This window comes from Thamnophis sirtalis, unplaced genomic scaffold (assembly GCF_051295495.1).
Source record: "Thamnophis sirtalis isolate CommonGarterSnake01/CBP01778 unplaced genomic scaffold, rThaSir2_p1.2 scaffold_15, whole genome shotgun sequence".
In the NCBI taxonomy this organism is placed as follows: Eukaryota; Metazoa; Chordata; class Lepidosauria; order Squamata; family Natricidae; genus Thamnophis; species Thamnophis sirtalis.
The window spans coordinates 11,854,962-11,879,097 of NW_028261395.1; the positions used below are offsets into that span (position 1 = coordinate 11,854,962).

Sequence of the window (24,136 nt, forward strand, 5' to 3'; positions counted from 1 at the left end):
TTCACCTCGAAAGGAGAGAGAAGTACATTCAAGAGCACAGACCCTGCCTGTCCCAAAACTCCATATTTCTCTGCCCAAAGTCTCCCCTGGAGCATTTGGCCAAAGAGCAGAGCTGAAACTTTTATCATAATTCTCCCTCTCAGGAGGGATCCCTGGAGAATTGAACAGTTTGTGGACTCAAAGGTGGTTTGGAAATTCTCTGGAGGGAAATGAAAGGGAAATGATCCCCATGTGATTCATAATAAGAGGGGCAGAGATGGAATTAAATCAGTCATTTAAAATTGAGAGATTTTGGGTATCTATGCTTGAAAATGACCCCAGAGGGAATACATGGCACCTGTGGCTGAAGAAAAAATAAATGTGACATTTATTGGTATTGTGGTTAAATAGAAAAACCCAGAGGCCAGTTAATGCCAGAGCATATCACAGATCTGAAATAGCTCCCTCCTGAGTTGGAACCAAAATGTACTTTATTTTGAAAGTTAATGCTCAAAGGCACCACACAAAATGGCTGATTAAATAGTGCAGCTAGTCTCTAAGAAGAAAATCAACTAGTGAAAAACTAGTTACCAGAACTTTCCAGAGTTAAAAACAATCTCTCAAACACACACTAGAAAAAAAAAACAAGTGAAAAGAAATGGAGAAATCAAGGCTGCCTCTCACTCCATGTGGAGAGGGGAGGCAGGGAGGATAGGAAGGGAGCCGAGGACCCTCGTGTTGCAGATGAAAAGCTGATGTGCAAAATCCCACTCCATCTTCAGAGACTGGGAATGTAGAACCCCAAATCCCATGTTCCCAGGCCACCCTTTCCCATGCACAGGCCAGGCAAGCAGGGGGCTCTTGCAGAGATGCCAGACCGGACTCTGCCCAGCTGAGTGGGGAGCCCCTCTTGGGGGGAGGAAGCTAGTGAGCCTTGTGATGGGGAAGGGAAGCAGCCGTGGTGAAATCTAAACTTTTTCCCTACCAGTTCTGTGAGCGTGGCTTGGTGGTTATGTGACTGGGTGGGCGTGGCCAAGTTAACCTCACTTCTTTGCCCTTATGACCTACAAAAGAAAATACACCAATTATTTATTTATCGTTTTATATCATTCATATTGTTTATTTGCCATAAACTAAGTACATAAAACAATAAGAGGTACACAAATACTTACATAAGAGCAATAAAAGTGTTGTCTTCCGTGCACAATGATAATAGTGACCTACAAAAAGAAGCTATACCATGATATACAAATGTAACAATTTAATACTTAAATAAGAATAAAAGAAGTACACAAAACAATAAAAGAGATAGACAAATACTTACATAAAAGTATTAGTCGTCTTTCACTTTAAGATGTTTCCACATCCATTTCTCATTGGCGCTCTCCTCACTTCCACTTTTCTTGATCTTGAGTCTGGGATCATCGCTGAGAGATGGTGTCCTCGTAGCCACTTTCTCACTGCAGGAATAGGGCCCCATTTTGGAAGAAGTAGGCCAGTAACATCGATGGTCATGAGGTTAGTTCAATTAGAAACAGCAAGGCAACTTCTGCTCTCCGAACATATGAAGTTCATTTTTGAGAAACCCCTTTCTGCTTCTGCAGAACTGACAGCAATTGTCCTGACAATATCTTTTGTTTTTTTAATACTGCCAGTTCTTTGAATCTTTTAACAAATTCTCCAAAAAATCTCTGTAGTCATTGATATTAATGTTGTAATTGAAAATGTCACCAAGTGTGCACAGTTGTTCTTCAGCTGCTGTCCATGGAACTACTACTACTTCTGCAATATCCCAGTACTCTGGCGCCAAAAAATGTAAAGATTGTAATTTACAAGTGGTGTCTTGCAATTGGCTACCTGTTTTTAAATGTTCACAGTCCATAAGTCTTTGCTGCAAATTTGTTATGGTGCTTCTCGATGAAGTCCAACAAATCAATGATTTTTCCACAAAATTTATGTTTTTGAAAGTTTCTGAAATAATTAGTCCGTCGACTTTTTTTTGATGCTGGAAAACATCTCAGTTTTAATTTCATTAGCAACGCACTCAACTATTTTCACAACTGTTGGCCTTGAATGTAATCCTATCCCCAGATCTACTCCATTTTCAGTTTGCAACTCTATCAATTCTTCTAGGCTTGAAATTGGCCTTCATGCTTTTGCCATGCTGTAAACAGTTTGGAACATTTTAGAAGTGGTGTCTAAACACTTTCCAGGCATCTTCTCCATTGTTTTTGTTATGGCATCCTGCTCCCCTTGTTTGACGTTGTCTCTACAAATGGTGTGGGATTTTGATGTGAAATGTTCTCTCATTTTCTTCTGTAGAAAAGCTTGCTGCACTTCCTTATTTTTCCCAGCTAGCTCAATCATGAAATGCTTCCATTCTTTGGACACATAAATACCACTCTCTATTGCAAAGTCATGTTTCTCACACTACTTGCAACCTAGTTTCTCGTTTGACACATCCAATCCCAGATACTTTTCTTGGAAATTGCTGTACTGCTGCAATGTCCAACAATCAGGGAGAATGATTTCAATTTTGGGCTTGGATGACTCAATACTTGGCTTGCTGCTTTCTCCAAGTCCAAGTCCAAGTGGTGGGAGTGATGGTGCTTGTGGTGCTTTGCATGGCTTTGGATCATCCAAGGCCAATTCTGATGGTTGTTGTGCCAGTTTTGGTTTCTTGGCCAAGAACCCGAATCATGATGTGCTGGAGGAAGATTCTAGACGCTGACCTGACCATCTCATTACGCATGTGGAGGAAGGGAGTTTCCTGCCAAGGTTAACTGTCCAGCATTCCACCCTGATGATGTTTTTTGAAGATATCTCCCACCTCACAGTTGGGTGAATTATAATTGGACTATGGACTAGGGTGCCAAGGGGAGGGGATTGACCTATACATGATATTCTTTGCTTTCGCGCCTAATTAACCAGATTCAGCTTAGTTTTGCTACTATTTGTTTGTAATTAGTAAAAGTACATTTAATTTCTAACAAATGGAGTTGAGTGGTTTCTTTCCTGATTATTAAATGAAGCAGAACCTGACAATAAGCTGAATCTCACCTCGCACCCAACACGGAGTAAACAACTTCTGAAGGGGGTGCCCTCACAGAAGGAAAAGAAAAATGTCCTTACATGAAAGCGACCAGAAAGAAGTCATGGGTGCAATGGCAGCACCATCTTTAACATAAATGCTAGCCGACCTGAGAGTGGAGGAACCTGCAGGTCGACCCAGGTGGACTTGGGGTGTGGGACAGAAAGAGGAACCTGAGGAATTACTAACTGGAGTCACGAGAAGGAGACCAAAGAAAAAACCAGCAGCTGACTGGAGTGGCTCTAGGGAGGAAGACTACAAAATGTCCCAAGCCATGAGACTCCTCGAAGAGGCATTGAGTGAACGCCGGATTTGAGAGAGTGCTGTGGAAAGGGAACCAGCAGAGGAACTGTAAAAAAGGTACCCGTTGCATAGCTTAAGGGAGACTAGAGGGGCCGAAGGAGGATGTGCGCAAGAAAACCCAGCACCAATCTCTCCCCCTGCGGCTAGAGACTTTCCGAGAGCAGGGAGGGGCCCAGGCGACGCCGGATGGCTAAGGTCTCACCCTTAAGCGTAAAGTATGATGGAGAGCCCAGCAGTTTGGGGTTGTTTATTATTCAGGTCTGGAATTATATGCAAATATATGGGCCTGATCTGAACTCTGATGAATCTAAAGGGAGAATAGTGTTAATGGCCCTAGAAAAGAAAGCAGCAGACTGGATGGTCGGATTACATAATAGTAACTCCCCTCTCCTGAGGAATTTTGATGACTTTATGGCGGCAATGAGGAGAAGGTTTGACGACCCTCTCACTGAGCGTCGAGCTAGGCTAAAATTTACAACCCTCAGACAGGGAAAAAAGACTGTGCCTGAATATGTGCAGGAATTCCAGGAGTTGTCGGCCTATATGAGGGGATGATCTGAAGAAGCCTTGTTGGATCGATTCGCAGATGGCTTAGATAAAGATGTTTAGCAGCAGTTCATAAACAGACGCATTCCCCGCCACTTGGAGCCTTGGTATGAGAATGCTGCAGATATCGAGCTTGATTTAACCAGGCTTCGTTGCATGGAAGAGAGAGAAGTTGAGGAATCGCCTCCTCCCCCCCTAAAAAACTTCTCCCAAAGAGTGAAAAAGGGGGAGGGGAGGCTTTGCAAGCAAGCCCAAGCCCTCCGCTTGTTTTCGCTGTGGGAAGGAGGGGCATTGCGCTGTGAATTGCTGAGTCAAGCTGACACACTCTGCTCCACCCACCCACCCACCCCCCCAGAGGGAGAGGAAACCTGAGAAGCCTCCAGGCAAGAGAAAGGAAACCGCCTTGGCTGGGGAAGAAACTTCTTGCCGCTTTGAGCAGGAGGAGGAGTGAATCGGAAGTCCCAGCTCATCTGACGATAGTGACTATGAAGATGCTGATCACTGGGTAAGTTCCTGCTCTGGCCCCATGCTTATTCCCATTGAGCTTAGAGTGCTCTCTTCTGGCGCAAAAGAAAAAACTTATGGCTCTTTTAGATTCTGGTTGCTCCCTCTGCATGATAAGCCCTGAAATGGTTGAGAAACTGGGCTTGAAACTAAAAGCTTTAAAAATCCCTATTGTTTTTTGCCAAATAGATGGCTCTATTACGGGGGGGCGGTCCTGCTCATTTTTCTACTGAACCCATCGAGATGTGGATGGGTACCCACCAAGAAATGATAACTTTTATTGTAGCACCTGGGATGGACTGACCCCTTATTTTAGGGCTCCCCTGGCTCCGTAGATGGAACCCACGCTTTAACTGGAGAGAGGGGTGGTTACGGATTCGGACGGCCACACCCCCTGAGGGGAAGATTGAAGCTCCAGACTCTGATACTACTGCCTCCACACTGGCGGCCAGGGGCAGGAGAAAATTGAGGGGGAGGAAAGAATTCCAAAGGAATATTGGGACCTCAAGGATGTTTTTAGTGAAAAATCTTCTGATAAATTACCCACACACACACAGGCCCACAGACTGCACCATTGATATTTTACCTGGAGTAAAGCTTCCAAAGCCCCAAATATATTCAATGACCCCTAGAGAGATGGAACAAATGAGGAAAATCATTGAAAAAAACTTAGAAAGGGGCTTCATTGAACCAGCAAGGCCCAAGGTAGCTGTGCCAGTATTATTCAGGGAAAAGAAAGATGGCTCCTTCAGATTATGTGTTAATTTCAAAAACTTAAACTGCATCTCTGCTCAGAACCTCTATCCTTTACCATTGATGAAGGACATGCTGGCCCAATTGGGGAAGGACCGGATTTTCACTAAATTGGACCTAAGGGAAGCATACTATAGGGTCAGAATTAAAGAGGGGGACAAATGGAAAACTGCTTTCAACTGCCCCCTTGGTTGCTTTCAATTTCGAGTAATGCCATTTGGCCTCCAGGGGGCGCTGGCAGTCTTCATGCAGCTGATTAATGAGGTTTTACATGACCATCTTTACAAAGGCATAATGGTCTATTTAGATGATATCCTTATTTACACGGAAACACGTGAAGAACATGTGAACCTTGTTCACACAGTTCTGAAGAAACTCCGAGCAGCAGAACTGTATGCCAAATTGTCCAAGTGTGAATTTCATCAGGAAAAAGTTGATTACCTGGGCTATCGAATTTCCCACAAGGGGATAGAAATGGACCCCCGCTAAGGTCAAGGCTGTCACCGAATGGGAGGCCCCACATACACGTAAGCAATTACAGAGATTTTTGGGATTTGCTAACTTCTATCATCAGTTTATTCCCTCCTTTGCTAAGATAGCTCTCTCGATAACTAACCTCCTTAAATCGAAAGGAGGGGCTAAGCCTAAACCTAGCAAACCGTTGGACTGGACTATGGACTGTCAAGCTGCTTTCGAGAAATTGAACTGCCTCTTTGCGAAGGAACCAGTCCTCAAGCACCCAGATATGGATGCACCTTTTGTAGTCCAGGCTGACACCAGTGATGGTGGGCGCTGTACTACTTCAAGCAAATAACCAAGGTAAATTGCAACCCTGCGCTTACACCTCTCGCAAACTGACTGACACAGAAAGACGTTGGGCTATTTGGGAGAAGGAGGCTTTTGCTGTTCGTTGGGCTTTATCGACCTGGCGCCATTTTCTGGAGGGCACCAAGCACCTTTTCGAGGTGTGGACTGACCATAAAAATCTGGAGGTGTCTCACACAAAAGAGCCCCTGCCACAAGCAGGAAACTCACAGAGCCACAAAGAGCTCAAAAAGCAACTTTCAGACTTAACACAAAAACAACACAACTGACTCACAACATTGTGCAACTCACACACAATGCAAAGCAGCTGTACCTCACAGAAACTGACCCCTGCAACAGACTTAACAGACTTAACAGATTTAACAAGTTAATACATAAACAGAGTTGGAAGGGACCTTGCAGGTCATCTAGTCCAACCCCCTGCCCAAGCAGAATTGCAAAAGCATGCAAAATAGCCTCTGCCACAAGCAGGAAACTCACAGAACCACAAAGAGCTCAAAAAGCAACTTTCAGACTTAACACAAAAACAACACAACTGACTCATAACATTGTGCAACACACTCACAATGCAACATTGTGCAACTCACACACAATGCAAAGCAGCTGTACCTCACAGAAACTGACCCCTGCAACAGACTTAACAGATTTAACAAGTTAATAGATAAACAGAGTTGGAAGGGACCTTGCAGGTCATCTAGTCCAACCCCCTGCCCAAGCAGAATTGCAAAAGCATGCAAAATGGCCCCTGCTACAAGCAGGAAACTCTCAGAATCACAAAGAGCTCAAAAAGCAACTTTTGCACATAGCAAAAACACAATGCCATTGTTAAGGTGACCAGATTTTCAGATTGGTAAAGAGGGACACCTTTGACCGGGAAGGGGGGGGGCTTGATTAAAAATTTTATATGGAGCAACAAAAATTTTCATGCAATGCAAAAATAGTATTGTAATATTTTTTTATTTCAACATAACTACAATTTACAAATATAAATTGTAACAGTTGCCAAACATCAAAATTTTGATCATGTGACCATGAGGATGCTGCAACGGTTGCTAAGTGTGAAAATGGTCATCAGTCACTTTTTTCAATGCCATTGTAACTTTGGTCACTAAGCCCATTATACCACCTTTCTTGCCACAGTTCTTAAGTGAATAACTGCAGCTGGTATTTTGTATTTTGGATAGAATCTTTTTTTTAAATAGCCTAAGACAATTTAAAAAAAGAATCCACACAGAATAAACATCCACACAGTAAAACATTTCAAACTATTCTTTCTATGCACAATATATTTCAAAGTATTGTGCATAGAATTTTTAAACATGGTTTCACTTCAATTTATTTTGGATAGAATCTTTTTTTAAATAGTCTAAGACAATTTTAAAAAAGAATCCACACAGAATTTTAAAAAATCCTATGCAAAATAAATAAAATATTATTTTAAAATACATTAAAAAAATAAAAGAAAAAAACCAGCTCACTTACCAGCAGGCTTGCACTCCAAGTCAACCAAGAATGATGTAGATGTTAATACAAAGAACTGAGCAAATTGAAATGGTGAAATTAGTCAGGGAAATATTTTGCAAAGAAACTTTGCCACCATTTTTTTCACACGAGCCGACCTCCAACCTCCGTGCCCCTCCCCTCCAGAAAATCCAGGAAGTAACACTCGCTACCTCTTTAGCCACGTATTTCTTGGAGCTCTATGGTACTAGGTCATTTTTTCTTATAAAATGAGGTAAAAAGGGCGCGGGGGTGGGTGGGTCCATTTTCTTGCTTTAAAGCTGGCACAGGGCGTCCTGGAACCTGTCGACCATTCACGATGGGAGACCCCAATTGTGGTCCCTGTCAAGCCCGACGGGTCGGTCAGGATCTGCACCAACTACAAGTCGACCATCAACCTTGGCCTCCAGGCAAACCCCTATCCAGTCCCTGTTGTGCAGCACCTGCTCCATTCCTTGGGGCAGGGCTGCACCTTTGCGAAACTGGATATGGCGCAGGCCTACCAGCAGTTCCCAGTGAATGATGATGTGGCGGCTGCCCAAACCATCGTCACCCATCGTGGGGCTTTTCGTTGTCGCCACCTCCAATTCGGCGTTTCCATGGCCCCGGGGATCTTCCAGAGCCTCATGGAGCGCTTGCTCCATGGGATCCCCGGTGTGGTTCCATATTTCAATGATGTTCTGATCGCTGCTTCCAGCCGCTCAGAACTCATCGAAATGCTCAGGAAGGTCCTCCTCCGTTTTAGGGGCATGGGCTTGAAATTGAAGTGCAGCAAATGCTCCTTTGCTGTGCCTAGGGTGGAGTTCTTGGGCTTCTTGATTGATGCCCAGGGAATCCACCCTACACCGTCTAAGGTTGCGGCCATCAGGAACGCCCCTACTCCCTCCTCCAAGGCGGAGCTGCAGGCGTTCCTGGGGCTCCTCAACTTCTCCACACCCTTTCCTGCTGCACAAGGCGTCACTTGTCAAGCTTCTGCATCGGTTGCTCGACCGAGCCACGGCCTGGCACTGGGGCAGCCGCAAAGCACATGCACTCGCGGCTGTCAGCGGCTGTCTTAGTGTAGTACAGAGATAAGCTACCGCTGACGTTAACCTGTGACGCCTCCCCTATGGTCTGGGGGCTGTCCTGAGCCATGTCCTCCCAAATGGCTCGGAGGCCCTGTGGCTTTCTACTTCCTGACACTGTCCTCTGCGGAGCGCAATTACAGCCAGATTGACAAGGAGGCTCTGGTTGCAGTGTCCGGGATTAAGAAATTCCACGACTATCTATATGGTCGGCACTTTACACTTGTCACGGACCACAAGCCTCTCCTTGGGCTTCTGGCCAGCGACAAGCCTGCCCCTTTCATCCTCTCCCCCAGGATGACCCGCTGGACAGTGTTCCTGGCAGCGTATTCCTATACACTGCTTTACCGTCCTGGCAGGCAGCTAGGGCACGCCTCTCTGGACCAAGAATGGCTGGCAGGACCTTCCAGGAGTGCCTACTTGCTCCTTCTCTCTGGCTGTAACCACTGAGCCCGCTGGCTCCTCATTGGGGAACAGAACAGCCTCCTCTGAACCTCCTTTTTTGGCATCTGCTAACTGCGTAGCTGCGGCTGAGGATTATGGAAGCTGGAGTCCATGCATTTGGAAGGTGCACGTGGGAAGGCTGTTTGTGGCTGTTCAGGCAGGATAGAGATCCATAAGCAGGGCTTGGAAAAGACTCATGAAAGCAGCAGCAGCATCCATTATTTCTTCCAACACTTGGCAGGAGAGAGAGCTGAAGCCAACCCAGTGAGGGTAATAACCACATTCCCCTTTTAAATTTGGCTTCATAAACACCCAGTCTTTCTGCTGTGGTGAGCAACCCCAGTATCCTGAGGCAGGGGCTAACTGGGAATTCTGGAAACCAGCATCCAAGAACATCTGAGAGGCTCCAAGCAGGAGAAGAGCCTCAAAGTCCCCAGTTGATCCTCTGAAGACACATGGAGGGATCTCTGCAAGTCTCTATCAAGCTTTGTCCAGATATTGTGGGAAATCTCTCACCCCCTCCATCCACAAAGATTCATTTCTGTCTCTCTCCCATTATCTCTTTTGCCTGAATGCCAAACCTGGAATCGGTTCACACATTCTGCCAAACCCGTTCACTTAGCCATAGTTTATTCAAATGATTTGAGTGCCCTGTGGAAAACCCCGAATCCAAAAACGGATCCTAGGGAAAGTTTTCCATCATGTGTACAAACAGGCTGCATTGGCCACCAGCACACACTGGATTGGTGGTAAATGTAGGTGAGTTCACAGAACACGCTTAACCCAGGTTAATGAAAGAGGAGTACTATTTTGGCAATATCTGCCATACCAAAATAGAGAAACGAGATGCTGGCTTAGAGTGATGACCTGCTTTTTTTAACACATTAACATGGGCTGGGGAAAGGTTCCCATGCATTGGAATGTGTGAAATGGGATAATTGTTTAAAATCTCAGGCAATATTTTCAGGGGCTCCATGGCCGACCAAGGACAAGACCCCTGGTCCTTGGAGGCTCCTTGGGGAATGGAAAGGAGAAGGAAGCCGCTTCTAATCTGGTTCCCTCCTGAGCCCAACCCCTTTGCACTCCCAGAAAAGATTCAGGACCGGCTGTGGGCATTGCCAGGCTGAGATGCGCCCAGCTTGTGAAAACTGCCCCCTGCCCCCATCTCCCCCAGCCCCCCTCCCTCCCTGCCCTCATTAGGGAGGGGGAGGATCTCCTGCAGACCCCTCTGGCCCTGCAGGACCCCTGCGTGCCCCCTCCTCACAGCACAGCCACCTGCAAAACTCTCTCGAAATTCAGCCCATTGGAGGCCGCTTGACCGGCAAGGAGGAAGCCAGGCGCAAGGAGGCCATCTGGGTGTGAAGGTGGTCAGAAAGCCCCCAGGTGAAGCTGACCCAGAGATCTCAGCAAGGCTGTTCAGAAGAGGTTGCCATGGCCTCTTTCCCAGGGCTCTGAGAGCCTCCTAGCTGGCTTAGTTCCCAGGGCAGGATTAGAACTCAGGGTCCCCTGGGATTTCAAAATCACCACACCCGACTGACTCTGGTGAGATCCACACAACCCACTGAACCCAGTCACTTCACCAATTCACATGTGCAACTTTTGATTTGTTTCCTGAGGTTGAACTTGTTGGCCGAGGAGTCAGTGGATTATGGGAACTCCGAAGTGGAGCAATTCATCGGAGAGAAGCTGAACAATAGGATACACAGACAGTCCTCGACTTACAACAGTTCATTTAGTGACTGTTCAAAGTTACAACAGCACTGAAAAATGTGACTTGTGACTGTTTTTCACAGTTATGATCTTTGCAGCCTCCCCAGAGTCATGTGGTCAGAATTCAGATGCTTGGCCACTGATTCATGTTTATGACTGTTATGGCTGTGTCCCAAAGTCACGTGATCCCCTTTTGCGACCTTCTGACAAGCAAAGTCAATGGGGAAGCCAGATTCACTTAACAACCGGGTTATTAATTTAAGAACTGCAGTGATTCAACTTCACTTGTTGTTAACATACCTACCTCCCAACAGCGGAGGCAACAGCCCTCCCCTTGCTCCTCGAGTCAGTAGCCGAGCTGGCGGTAGAGTTCCCCAGGCTTATGGTGCTGGGGGATTTCAACCTGCCTACGCTCGGTGAATGCTCTGATGGAGCGCAGGAGTTCATGGCTTCCATGACAGCCATGGACTTGACCCAAGTAATTGGGGGTTCGACTCACTCAGCTGGTCACACACTTGACCTCATATTCCTCTTGGAGCAGTGGAGACGTGATCTAGATTTGAGGGGTATTACGATCTTGCCCCTGTCATGGTCTGATCACTTCCTACTGAGGCTTGACTTTTGGAAACCAATCCCTCACTGTAGGGAGGAGGAACCGATTAGGTGGTTCCGCCCCAGATGCCTGATAGACCCTATGGGATTTCAGACGGCGCTTGGAGAAATACCTGACACTCTCATCCACAGTCCGGTGGAGTCTTTAGTCGCTGCCTGGAATACAGCGGCAACAGGGGCTCTAAACCGGATTGCGCCTTTGCGACCTCTCCGAGGTAGCGGATCCAGGAGAGCTCCTTGGTTCACCGAGGAACTCTGGTAGATGAAGCGCCAAAAGAGATGCCTAGAGTGCCACTGGAGGGCCAGTAAATCTGAGTCAGACCGAGCACTGATGAGAGCCTATATCAGAGCCTATCTCGTGGCAATACGGGCGGCAAAATGTGCTTATTTTGCCACTCTCATTGCATCCGCTGAATTGCGCCCAGCCACCTTGTTTAGAATAACCCGCTCCCTCTTGAAAGGGAGGGACGCAGATGACCCTTTACAAGGTAGAGCTGAGGAATTTGTTCAGTTTCTAATGGATAAAGTCGCTCGGATTCGGACAGATCTGGACTCCAATTGCACGGTACCAGCCGAGGTACCGGGGGAAGGTCTTGATCGGAGTTTATGGAGCGAGTTTCAACTTGTCGCTCCTGAGGAAGTGGGCAAGGCCATGGGAGCGGTGAGTGCCTCCACCTGTATACTGGACCCATGTCCCTCCTGGCTGGTCTCGACCAGCAGGGAGGTGACACGTGGCTGGATCCAGATGATAGTTAATACCTCTCTCTGGGAGAGATCCTTTCTGCTCCTTTTAAAGGATGCGGTGGTGAGAGCCCTCCTGAAGAAGCCTTCTCTGGACCCAGCCATTTTGAGCAACTATCGTGCAGTCTCCAAACTCCCCTTCGTAGCGAAGGTTGTTGAGAAAGTGGTGGCCTTTCAACTCCAACGGTTGAAACCGATTATCTGGATGCCTTTCAGTCCGGTTTCAGCACGGAAACTGCTTTGGTCGCGCTGATCGATGATCTCTGGCGAGCCAGGGATAGGGGTCACTCCTCTATCCTTGTGCTCCTTGATCTCTCAGCAGCCTTCGATACCATTGACCATGGTATCCTTCTGCGGCAGTTGTGGGAGGTGGGAGTGGGAGGCACCATCCTTCGGTGGTTCTCCTCCTACCTCTTGGACAGATCGCAGTCGGTGTTGGTCGGAGGGCAGAGGTCGACCCCTAGGCCCCTCAAGTATGGGGTGCCGCAGAGTTCAGTCCTGTCCCCCCTCCTATTTAACATCTACATGAAGCCACTGGGTGAGATCATACGCCGGCACGGGATTAAATACCACCAATATGCAGACGATACACAATTGTATCTGTCCGCCCCGTGCCAACTCAGTGAAGCGGTTGAAGTGATGTGTCAGTGCCTGGAGGCTGTCAGGGTCTGGATGGGAATGAACAAGATTGCACTCAATCCCGACAAGACCGAGTGGCTATTGATGCTCCCTCCCAAAGATTGGCTAACTATTCCATCTCTCAGTCTGGGGGGTGAAATTATATGCCCCTCAGAGAGGGTTTGCAATTTGGGAGTCCTCCTTGATCCACAGCTGACTTTAGAACATCATTTGTCGGCTGTGACCAGGGGGCTCTTTGCCCAGATTCACCTGGTGCACCAATTGCAACCCTATCTAGATCGGGAGGCCCTTCAGATAGTCACTCATGCCCTCATGACCTCAAGACTGGATTACTGTAACGCGCTGTACATGGGGCTGCCCTTGAAGAATGTTCGAAGACTTCAGTTAGTCCAGAACGCAGCCGCTCGAGCGATTGTGGGTGCACCTAGGTACACCCACGTTACACCTATCCTCCGCAAGCTGCACTGGCTGCCCATTGGGCTCTGGACATGCTTCAAGGTGCTAGTCATTACTTATAAAGCCCTACATGACATCGGAGCTGGGTACCTGAGAGACCGCCTCCTGCCAATTACCTCCCAAAGACCGATTCGATCGCACAGACTTGGCCTTCTCCAGATTCCAGCTGCCAGCCAATGTCGACTGGCAACCCCCCGGGGGAGAGCCTTCTCTGTTGCACCTCCTGCCCTCTGGAACGAGCTCCCCATGGAAATCCGGACCCTTACTACCCTCCCGGCCTTCCGTAAAGCCACTAAGTCCTGGCTGTTCCTGCAGGCCAGGGGCTGTTGAAGTATCCAGCCCCACTGTAACTATGAATGCTGTTGTATTTTAAAGTGTTGTATTGTCTTATTTATCCCCTTTCCTTTTTTATTGCAAGCCGCCCAGTGTCCTTCAGGAGTGGGTGGCATACAAAACTAATAAATGAAATGAAACGAAACAACTGTGGCAAGAAAAGTCATAAATTGGGGAAAAACTCACTTAACAGATGTCTCACTTAACAACAGAGATATTGGGCTGAATTGTGGTCATAAGTCGAGGACTACTTGTATTGGGGACACTTTTCTCTTGCAAGGACCACATTCACACAACATAGTTGACCAGGCCGGGGTCCTCACAGCCCCCTTGAGATAAACCAGAGGTCCATGTGGAGCCTCCTCAAAGCCTGTAAGAAACTATGGATGACCACAGCCTCCCCTCCTCCTCTCCACTGGGGTCTCCTCTGGGACAAACTCAGACATTGGGGTGGGCTCATTCCTGGCCGAGAAGAGGCTTCCTCCTCTCTGGGCAGAAGCTGGCTTTGGTAAGACACAGCTGTGAACCCCCTGGAGGAGAACAGGGTCTAATCCCACATCAACCTGGCATTGAGAAACCACAGCTTGAACCCAGAGCCATCCAGGATCTGGTCTCCAGGCACTGAGAGCAGAATCTGAGAGACATTGAGTGGGAGAACTTCCAAGTGGTGGACCTGGAATATGGGCCATCCTCTGTTCCTCACAGTCAGGATGGACCTCCCTGTCCCTTCAGTTCCCCCTCCTCATTTAGCCCCCCAGTTCCCCCTTCTAGGCCAAAAACTCCATATTAATGTCTCCCACCCCCCAGTGAAGAGACACAATCCCTGAACCTATTCTGTGGATGTGGCCTATTTTGTGGGCGTGACTTGGCAGCCATGTGACCGGGCAGGTATGGCCAAGTTGACATCACTCATGCAAACTCAGTCACATGACCCCCCTCAAGCCATGTGGAAAAATTTTCTGGAACTCCTATGAAGGGGGGGGAAGAAAGGGGAAAACCTCCCAAAAATAGACAACTGGAGGATTAAGGGCCGAAATTAGGGAGATCGGAGAAGGCAGGGCAGAGAGGAATCCAGTAGAAAGCTAAAATACACTGGGGAAAGAACTTTGGGAGATCAGAGGAGGCAAGACAGAGGGGAATCCAGGACAAAGCTACCACACTCTTGGGAAAAAACAGGGGAATCCAGTAGAAAGCTATCACATGTTGGGAAAGAACTTTGGGAGATTGGTGAAGGCAAGGCAGAGGGCAATCCAGTAGAAAGCTATCACACTCTGGAGAAAGAACTTTGGGAGATCGGAGGAGGCATGACAGAGAGGAATCCAGGAGAAGACTCCTGAGCTTGACGCTGCTGTCTGGTGGATTGTACTGCTGGACCTCTCCATGCTTCTCTGTTCACCACCTCCACTCCCAGGTATGGAACCTGACACCAAATTGGGCTAGGATAGTGCGGACGGGCAGGGGGAGCAAATGATGGAGCGGCTTCCAAACGGGCAGGGGTAAGTGAGGAGCAACAGGGCTGGGGCAGGTGTTCTGGAAGTTACTTCCAGGTCCACTGGTCGAACTTTCTCTCACTGGATCAGTAAATTTCACCATCCGTTTCTCCCGATCCGGTGCGAACTGGCAGAAACCCACCACTGAATGGATCCAAATAAACCAGGAACAAAGGAGTTTTCAATAGGACTTTCAAACCCCTTGGAGGTTTTGCGGTATAGAAAGTCTCAGTCTCAGAGATGGGAAGGTCAAAGGGAAGGTCCTCCCCTCCCCAAATACATCACCACAACAGAGGAAGTCTGACCAGATCTCCAAAAGTCATGTCACTGAAAATCAGGTTGCACCTGATTTCTGTGGGCATCATCACCATCTTTGTAGATGTTAAGATGGGTGCTCAATAAATGCAATGATTGGATGGATGGATGGATGGATGGATGGATGGATGGAACATAGATAGATCTCAGCTGCAGACCTTACAGTGCATTCTTTATTTAAAAAACTAAAAAGGTCAAAATATAAAGAATCTTAGTGTATTGTAGGAATGTGGAAAGACAACACAGAAATGACAAGGAAGAAAAAATAAATAAAAACTTTCTTCTACTCTATAATATTCTCCTTAATTATCCAATGATCTAACCCACAAGTTGTCTCTTTCTGGCTTCTTAATGAACTCTTATCCAAAAAATAATATTGCTAGAAAAGATGGAAAATGAAACTTCAGTTCAGGCACAAGCAATTTTAAAACCAGCTGCAATTAGGGTCAATATATGGGATTCTCAAATAAAACAAAATTCCAAACCTACTCTTAACATTGGGCAGAGTTCAAGGGCCGAAGTGGTGCAGTGGTTAGGGTGCAGTACTGCAGGCCACTTTAGCTGACTGTGATCTGCAGCTGGGCGGTTCAATCTCACCGGCTCAAGGTCGACTCAGCCTTCCATCCTTCCAAGGTGGGTGAAATGAGGACCCAGACTGTGGGGGCAAGTTGCTGACTCAATTTGCTAAAAAAAAATTGTAGACTGCTTAGAGAGGGCTGAAAGCCCTATGAAGTGGTATATAAGTCTAATAAATAAATAAATAAATAAATAAATAAATAAATAAATAAATAAATAAATAAATAAATAAATAAATAAATAATAAATAAATAAATAAATAAATAAATAAATAAATAATAAATAATAAATAATAAATAATAAATAATAAATAATAAATAATAAATAATAAATAATAAATAATAAATAATAAATAATAAATAATAAACAATAAACAATAAACAATAAACAATAAACAATAAACAATAAACAATAAACAATAAACAATAAACAATAAACAATAAACAATAAACAATAAACAATAAACAATAAACAATAAACAATGAATAATGAATAATGAATAATGAATAATAAATAAATTGATGGCCTCCTTGTCATTACAAGACAGGCAACACTAGAGTTCAATGGCATTAGGTTAAAATGGAACCAAACTCCATAGCTCTGGATGACCTTCCCCAGCAATCTCTGGAGACAAGAGACCATGTTGAAGGACAGCAGAAGTCAATTCCCTGAACTGTCTTCTCCAGCATCACTTTCTGGACGTGTTCTGACAAGAAGGACCACAACCACAACAGAACAATGATCCCAGGGCTGTATCTGTAATGTTTCACTGTAACATGCTTTTCTCCCACCTCTCCTCTGCACATGGAGCCCAGAAGAAGTTCAGGATCCCAAGAGGAGAAGTTGCTCCTCACTGTAATTATTACCGTCTGGGCCTTTGAGACCCATGATTCTCCTGTTTTTGAGTTTGATATAGACATCAGATTGAAGCCATAAGCAAAGGATCTTGTATCAGCAAAGGATAAATTCCTTGGATCAAGGTAGAGGCTCTGCTCTTGATTGCACTTCTCTCTCCTTTCCAGATGAAACTGTCTACATCAGGAATCCACGGGCACTTCTGAGAGTCCTTCTGAATGACTTACAAATCAGACTGAATAGAAGGAGCACTGTTGAAAACCAATGTTGTATCTGATATTATTCTTTCAGTTATGATCATACTAACGATATGGTCTCCTGCCTTGTAATAGGTCCACGTATTCTGTCCATCCTGGTGATCCAAATTGATCACACACTTCATTCTCAGCTTCCCAGAGACTGGATGAGACATCAGCAGCATCAGAAGCAGGAGCAGGAGGTCCATAATTCATGGGCTGAATCAATCCCCTGACTGCTTCTAACCATGTACAAGAGTTAGAAGAATTTAGACCATTCTCAGAAGGTGGAAATGCCAGTGGCTTTTCTGATTCAGACAGAGACAATGAGAGCTTCACCTGGAAAAGAGAGAAAGATACATTCAAGAGCACAGACCCTGACTCTCCTAAAAGTTCTTCCCACAGAGCTTGCACTAAGGATTTTATCCTTTTCTGATGCAAGATCCCTTCCATGTTGCTTCAATATGACATTTACATCAAAGGCATATAAATCTCAAAGGCCCAGAGGATCATAATTACAGTGAGAAGCAACATTTCCTCTTGGGATCCTGAACTTCTTCTGGGATCCATGTGCAGAGGAGAGACTGAAGAAAAACATATGAGAGAAAAATCACAGATACACCCAGTGGTGGGATTCAAATAATTTAACAACTGGTTCTCTGCCCTAATGATTTCTTCCAACAACCAGCTCACCAAACTGTTCAGAAAGTTAACAACTGGTTCTCCTGAAGTGGTGTGAAGCTGAATCCCACTACTGGATACACCTCTTTGGTCACTGTTCTACTGAGGATTGTGACCCTTCCTGTCAGGACATGTCCAGAAAATGAGGATGCAGGAAGAGAAATCACTAACAAAGAGATGGACTTCTGCTCTCCTTCAACATGCCTCTTGCCTTCAGAGACTGCTGGGGAAAGTCTCCCAGAGCCCAGAGTTAGATGTCCCATAGCTTTAGTGCTGCCTCTCTTCTAATGCCAAGGAAGCAATCAACACCCTTGAACCCTCCCTAATGTTAAGAGCAGGGCCTCTTGGTGATTTTCCTTTATACCAGAACTCCATATATAAAAGCAGCGCCTAAATTGGGGGTTATTTTAACACTGCTTTTGCCTCGTGAAATTTCATTTCCCATCTTTTCTAGCAATGTCAATTTCTGGATGAGAGCTGACTAAGAGGCTGGTAGGTGAAAGCCTCTGGACTGTATTTTTTTTTTTTTAGTTCAAAAGTTTTATTTCTTTTGAAACAAACATTTCATCATTCCTCAATCAGTAAAACATCGAAGTACAATTTTTTGTATGTCAAGATAGTTCTAGTTTCTAGCCTAGTGTATACTCCTCCCCCCCTCCACCCCCCAGCCCCCCTCCTCCTCCCCCCCCCCGACTTCCCAGAATCCATACACGGTATGGATTTTTAACAAACACAGTCTAAAATCTATTGAGAAAAAAGAAATAAAGAAATTAATGCCATTCTACATTGACCTTAGCTTCTTCTTGCTGAACTAACTTTAAACAATTTAAATTATTTCTTTTTATATATATATATATATATATTTTATTATGTTTTCATTCTATACAATCACATATTCACTGTGTTTAATCAGGGCATATAGAAAATGCCCTCTACAATACAAACCCAGTATACCACCTTGGCCCGCCATACACCCTCTTTCAACCCCCTCCAACTTTCATTCTTCCTTCTCACACACCCCTCTACGCCTACTTCCCCTCCCCTTCTTTCTAACCCTATCACTCCCTCTCCATTCCCTCCCTCCCTTCTCCTCCTCCTCTCTCTCACCCTCTCCACCCTCCTTCTTCTTTCACTCGACTCTTTCCTTCAGTATCTATTACCTTCCAGTATATTCGGTTTGTTCTATTTTCGCACTAACATTGATAAGCCACAGTATACAAATACAATCATGGAATTTAACACATATTGTATTTCCCCCCTCCCCCCTCCCCCTAAATCCCCACCTCCCTTCCCTCCCCCCGACTTCCCAAAGACCATACATGGTATAACTTTTGAACAATCACAGTCTAAAATATCTCTACATTGAACTCAGCTTCTTACTGTTACCCAAATTTTAAACAATTTAAATTATTACTGATACTAAGCATAAGCTATCTGGAGTTTCTTAGTCCCATATTTACCTTTTATGTAATCAATCCATTTTTTCCAGTCTCGTTTATATCTCTCGTTTGAATGTTCTTTGAGATATGCTGAGATTTTGGCCATTTCGGCTAAGTTCATAACTTTCAAAGTCCATTCTTGAATTGTAGGTAAATCTTTCTTCTTCCAATACTGAGCCACCAAGAGTCTTGCTGCCGTTATTAAATACAGAACCAAATTAGTCTCTGCTGCTGTAAAATCAATACATATACCCAGTAAAAACAACTGGGGGGTAAATTTTATCCTTCTTTTAAAGATGTTTTGCAGGATCCACCATATTTTTATCCAAAATGCCTTGACATTACGACATGTCCACCATATATGAAAATATGTAGCATCACAAGAACCACATCTCCAACATTTAGGTTGAACATTTGGATACATAGAGGCAAGCTTTTTAGGATCTAGGTGCCATCTATAAAACATCTTATAAAAATTTTCTCTCAAGTTTTGTGCTTGTGTAAATTTCACATTTCTTACCCAGATTCTTTCCCATGTTTCAAGCATTATTGGTTCCTTGATATTCTGAGCCCATTTTATCATACAATCCTTAATCAGTTCCGTTTCAGAATCCATCTGTACTAATACATTATATATCCTCTTTATATGCATTGAGCTTTGATCTCTTATTTGTTTAAACAAATTATCCTCAACTTTTACAAAGCCAATTTTTTGATCTGTTTTCCACCTAGCCTGTAGTTGACCATACTGAAACCACGTTTGAACTACCTTCTCTTCTTTAAGTACCTCTAAAGATTTTAGTTCCATCACCCCTCTTTCTGAGATAAGAAGTTGTCTATAGGTGGTTCTATCGTGTTTTTGTTCTACATTCATATTTTCAATTGCATGTCTAGGAATTGCCCACATGGGCACTTTATCATTTAATTTATGTTGATATTTTTTCCAAACCCGCAATAAAGCATTTCTTAAGATGTGATTTTTAAATTTCTTATCCGTTTTTTTGTTAAATAACAAGTAAGCATGCCAACCATATAACAAGTCATATCCCTCGATATTCAAAATTCTGTCATTAGTTAGATGAATCCAATCACTAATTGCAGATAATGCCACTGCGTCATAGTATAATTTTAAGTTAGGTAATTTCAATCCTCCTCTTTCACGTGCATCTTGCATTATTTTCATCTTTACCCTCGGCTTCTTTCCTGCCCACACAAATTTGTTGATACCCTTCTGCCATTCTAAAAGATTCGCATCTCTTTTAAGTATTGGTAACATTTGAAAAAGAAATAAAATTTTTGGTAAAATGTTCATTTTTACTGCCGCTATTCTACCCAGCAAGGACAAATGCAGTTTTTCCCACCTTTTCAACTCCAACTGTGTACTATGCCAAAGTGATTCATAATTATACTTGTATAATTTCCCATTTGAGATTAAAATATTAACTCCAAGATATTTAACTTTTTTAACTACCTCACATCTTAGCATCGCCCCCAGTTCTTCCTTCTGTTTGATAGTCATATTTATAGCTATTATTTTGGTTTTTCCTAGATTTATTTTAAATCCCGAGACTTGACCATATTGATTGATCGTATTCAATAATACCCTACTAGTTTCCTGCGGTTGTTCCAATATTATAACCAGATCATCCGCAAATGCACGGACTCTATATTCTTGCTGTCTAATTTTAATCCCTTTTAGACCGCCTAGGCCCCGTATCTTATTTAACAGTATTTCCAAAGTTATAATAAACAATAATGGGGACAGAGGACAGCCCTGTCTTGTACCTTTTTCAATTTGAAAGGAGTCTGTCAAACTTCCGTTGACAATGATCTGGGCTGTTTGCTGCTGATATATTGCACCAATTGACTGTAAAAAGCCATCTCCCATCTGCATTTTTTGCAATGTCTTCAGCAGGAATTGCCAATTAACTCGATCAAAGGCTTTCTCCGCATCCAAAAATATGAATGCGGCCGGGATTTGATTGTTCTTTCCCAGGTATTCTAAAGCGTTGATAATTAATCTAACGTTGTCCTTCATCTGTCTGCCCTGTATAAAACCAGTTTGATCGGTATGTATCAGTTGTTGAATTACCCCCATTAGCCTATTTGCTAATATTTTAGTAAAAATTTTATAATCTACATTGAGTAATGAAATAGGTCTGTAATTTTTTGGTTGGGTAAGGTCTTGGTCTTCTTTGGGTATCAACGATATGAACGCAGTCTTCCACGAAGGAGGCACTTTCCCTCCCGATTGAATTTTATTGAATAGTTCTCTGAGGGGTTCTACCATTTCTAACTGTAGATTTTTATAATAAACAGCTGTTAAACCATCTGTGCCTGGTGCTTTCCCTAACTTTAATTGTTTAATTGCCTGCAAAATTTCCCCAGAGGTTATAGGTTGATTCAGCTTATGCCTATGTTCTTCTCTAACTAGGGGGATTTTCTCTTTATCTAGGTATTTGTCTATATCTCCGTCCTTAATTTTATCCCCTTTATACAACTCTGTCCCAACTCTGGGCTTCCGGGGAGTGGCCTGTCGCCGGTCGGCAGCTTAACAGAGCTGCCCCCAGAATTCAGGTTCGTTATCTACTCAATATCAAGAAGATAACTCTTTTTTCAGACAAGAAAAAAGCAGTGAGGAATCTCAGCTGGTAAGAATCTTCTTTGAAGTTCACAGTTTGTTTTTTTGTGAGCTGTGGACGGAGGGGGAGGATCAACCCAAAGCTGAGTCATTCAACTCCGACCTGAACTTCGCAGCTGTTATTCACAGCACAAGACAGGACCCCTCCCCCTTAGGACTATCTTTAGAAAAGAGACTATTAAAAATCAATACGAGCAAAGACCAACTTGTGAACTTTAAAACCTTTCTTTATCTGAAATACCAGCTTCAATGTTATAAAAACCTCTTTTGTTTAATTGTCTTCAAAATGGCGTTTACAGCTTCTGCATTTGTTATCTCCGGCTTCCTGCTACAGAATCAAAGAAACAATTTCTTATAATTTAATTAGAGCTACTCCCTTAAAGCTTTCAAGACTCTTTGTTGTTGATAAAGAGACATTCCAAACATTCCAAACGGACTTTCTCTTTTGAAATCCTCCGTAAAACCCCTTGAAAAAAAAAAAGAAAAAGAAAAAGAAAAAAAAAGGGGGGGGGAGGAATTTCTTTTTCTCCACATAGCACAGTGGATTAGTAATTTAGAATAAATAATTAAAACCAAAATATAATGGCATCCAAATTAACCTCTGTCAAATTACCTCCAAAAACGTCTCCCATACCTGGTACAAAGTTGCAGCCCCCACCATCTATGCCCCCTAGTGGAGATGTACTAACAAAAGAATTTTTTCTGGAAATGTTCAAAGAATCCAGAGAACAGAACTTAGAAATGTTTAAAGAATTCAGAGAACAGAATCTAGAAATGCTTAAAGATTTCAAAGTTGAAATAAGGAATGAGATGGAAGTTCTATATGACAAATTCGATACCAGGGTCACTAAAATGAATGATAATATGATGGGAATTGTAAATGTGATAACAGAATATATTTCTGGAATGGAAGATAATTTAGAAACTCTCAATGAAGCTAAAACTAACCTGATATCCAAAACTGAAGTGGTGGAACAAAAAATTGATAATGCTGAAAAACAAATTATTATGATACAGTATAAGCAGATGGAGCTTGCATTAAGAGTGAGGGGGCTGCGTGAAGAAAAGCAGGAGAACTTAAAGCAAATGTTTTCTGAAGCTTTTGACCATCTGGTGGGAAAACCGGGATCCAATTTTGATTGGCAGATTGACAGGATTTTTCGTGTTAACTCATGGGCGGCAAAACAAAGGCAACTTCCCCGAGACGTGGTAATATACTTTGTTACAAGAGAATCTAGAAATATAATACTACAAGAGTCTTACAATACTAAGCTTCAAATTGGTGGACAGGACCTGATTGTTTTGAAAGAAATACCACCTCAGATGCTGAGAGCCAGAAGAGATTATGCTTTTCTGGTGGAAGAGCTCAGAAAGCGTCAGATACAGTACAGATGGGATGCCCCATTCGGTATTATAGTTACAATGGACAAACAAAGATATCGTCTCAGCTCTGTATGGAAAGCTCGTGATTTCTATCATAGGATTCTGAAGATGGGATACCCTGAACCTTCGGGATATGGTGAAAAACCACGAGACGAACAAGATAAACAGCAAACCACACAACCATCAGATAAAATGTATCATCTCCCTCTTCCGGAAGGGCAAGGAGTCAAGGAAAAAAGATCCAACCATAAGACCACCAGACAAACGGATAAACAAGCTACTATGCAACAATCTCAACAATCGTTGGCCATTGATCAAGGAGCTACTGCAACAAGCTCAGAAGCTGTGGGAGGAGCCAAACCAAAGGTGAGACAGGCCTTGCGGGAGGCTCTAAAAAAGCTTCAGGCAACCAAAAATGACAACTAAGATTTTGACATGGAATGTTAACGGACTGAACTCTCCACAGAAAAGAAAGAAAATATTTCATTATCTCAAACAGTTTAAGAATGACATAATTTGCTTGCAAGAAACTCATATCAAATCAACCGATCAAAAATATTTGTTTAACCCCAAACTGGGCCAACATTTTGCGACCTCAGCCATGGAAAAGAAAAATGGCATAGTAGTATATTTAAGAAAAGACATTAAAGCTGAGCTAATTGAAGCAGATCCCTTTGGAAGATATATTGCATTAGATTTAATCTTAGAAGGGAAAAAGACGTTACTTTTGGGAATTTATGCTCCTAATCAACAACAAGATGGATTTTATAGAAATCTTCACGCTAAATTAGTACAGTGGGACTTTGAGTCTTGTATATTGTTGGGTGACTGGAATGGCGTGATCGACACCAAAAGAGATAAGAAGACAGCTCGCCCGAACACCAAATTTCGAGCTAAGTTACCCAAACCCTTTTTTGACATGCTGGACGATTTTGAATTGCGAGACGCTTGGCGCGAGAGGCATGCAGAAGAATATGACTTTACCTTTTTTTCCAATAGACATCAATCTCTTTCAAGGAT

General features: G+C 43.8%; 1 pseudogene; it reads right to left on the bottom strand.

Annotated features, from left to right (window-relative positions):
• Positions 1–1,959: 1,959 nt before the first annotated feature.
• LOC148042466 (E3 SUMO-protein ligase KIAA1586-like) lies at positions 1,960–2,667 on the bottom strand (annotated as a pseudogene).
• Positions 2,668–24,136: the final 21,469 nt, after the last annotated feature.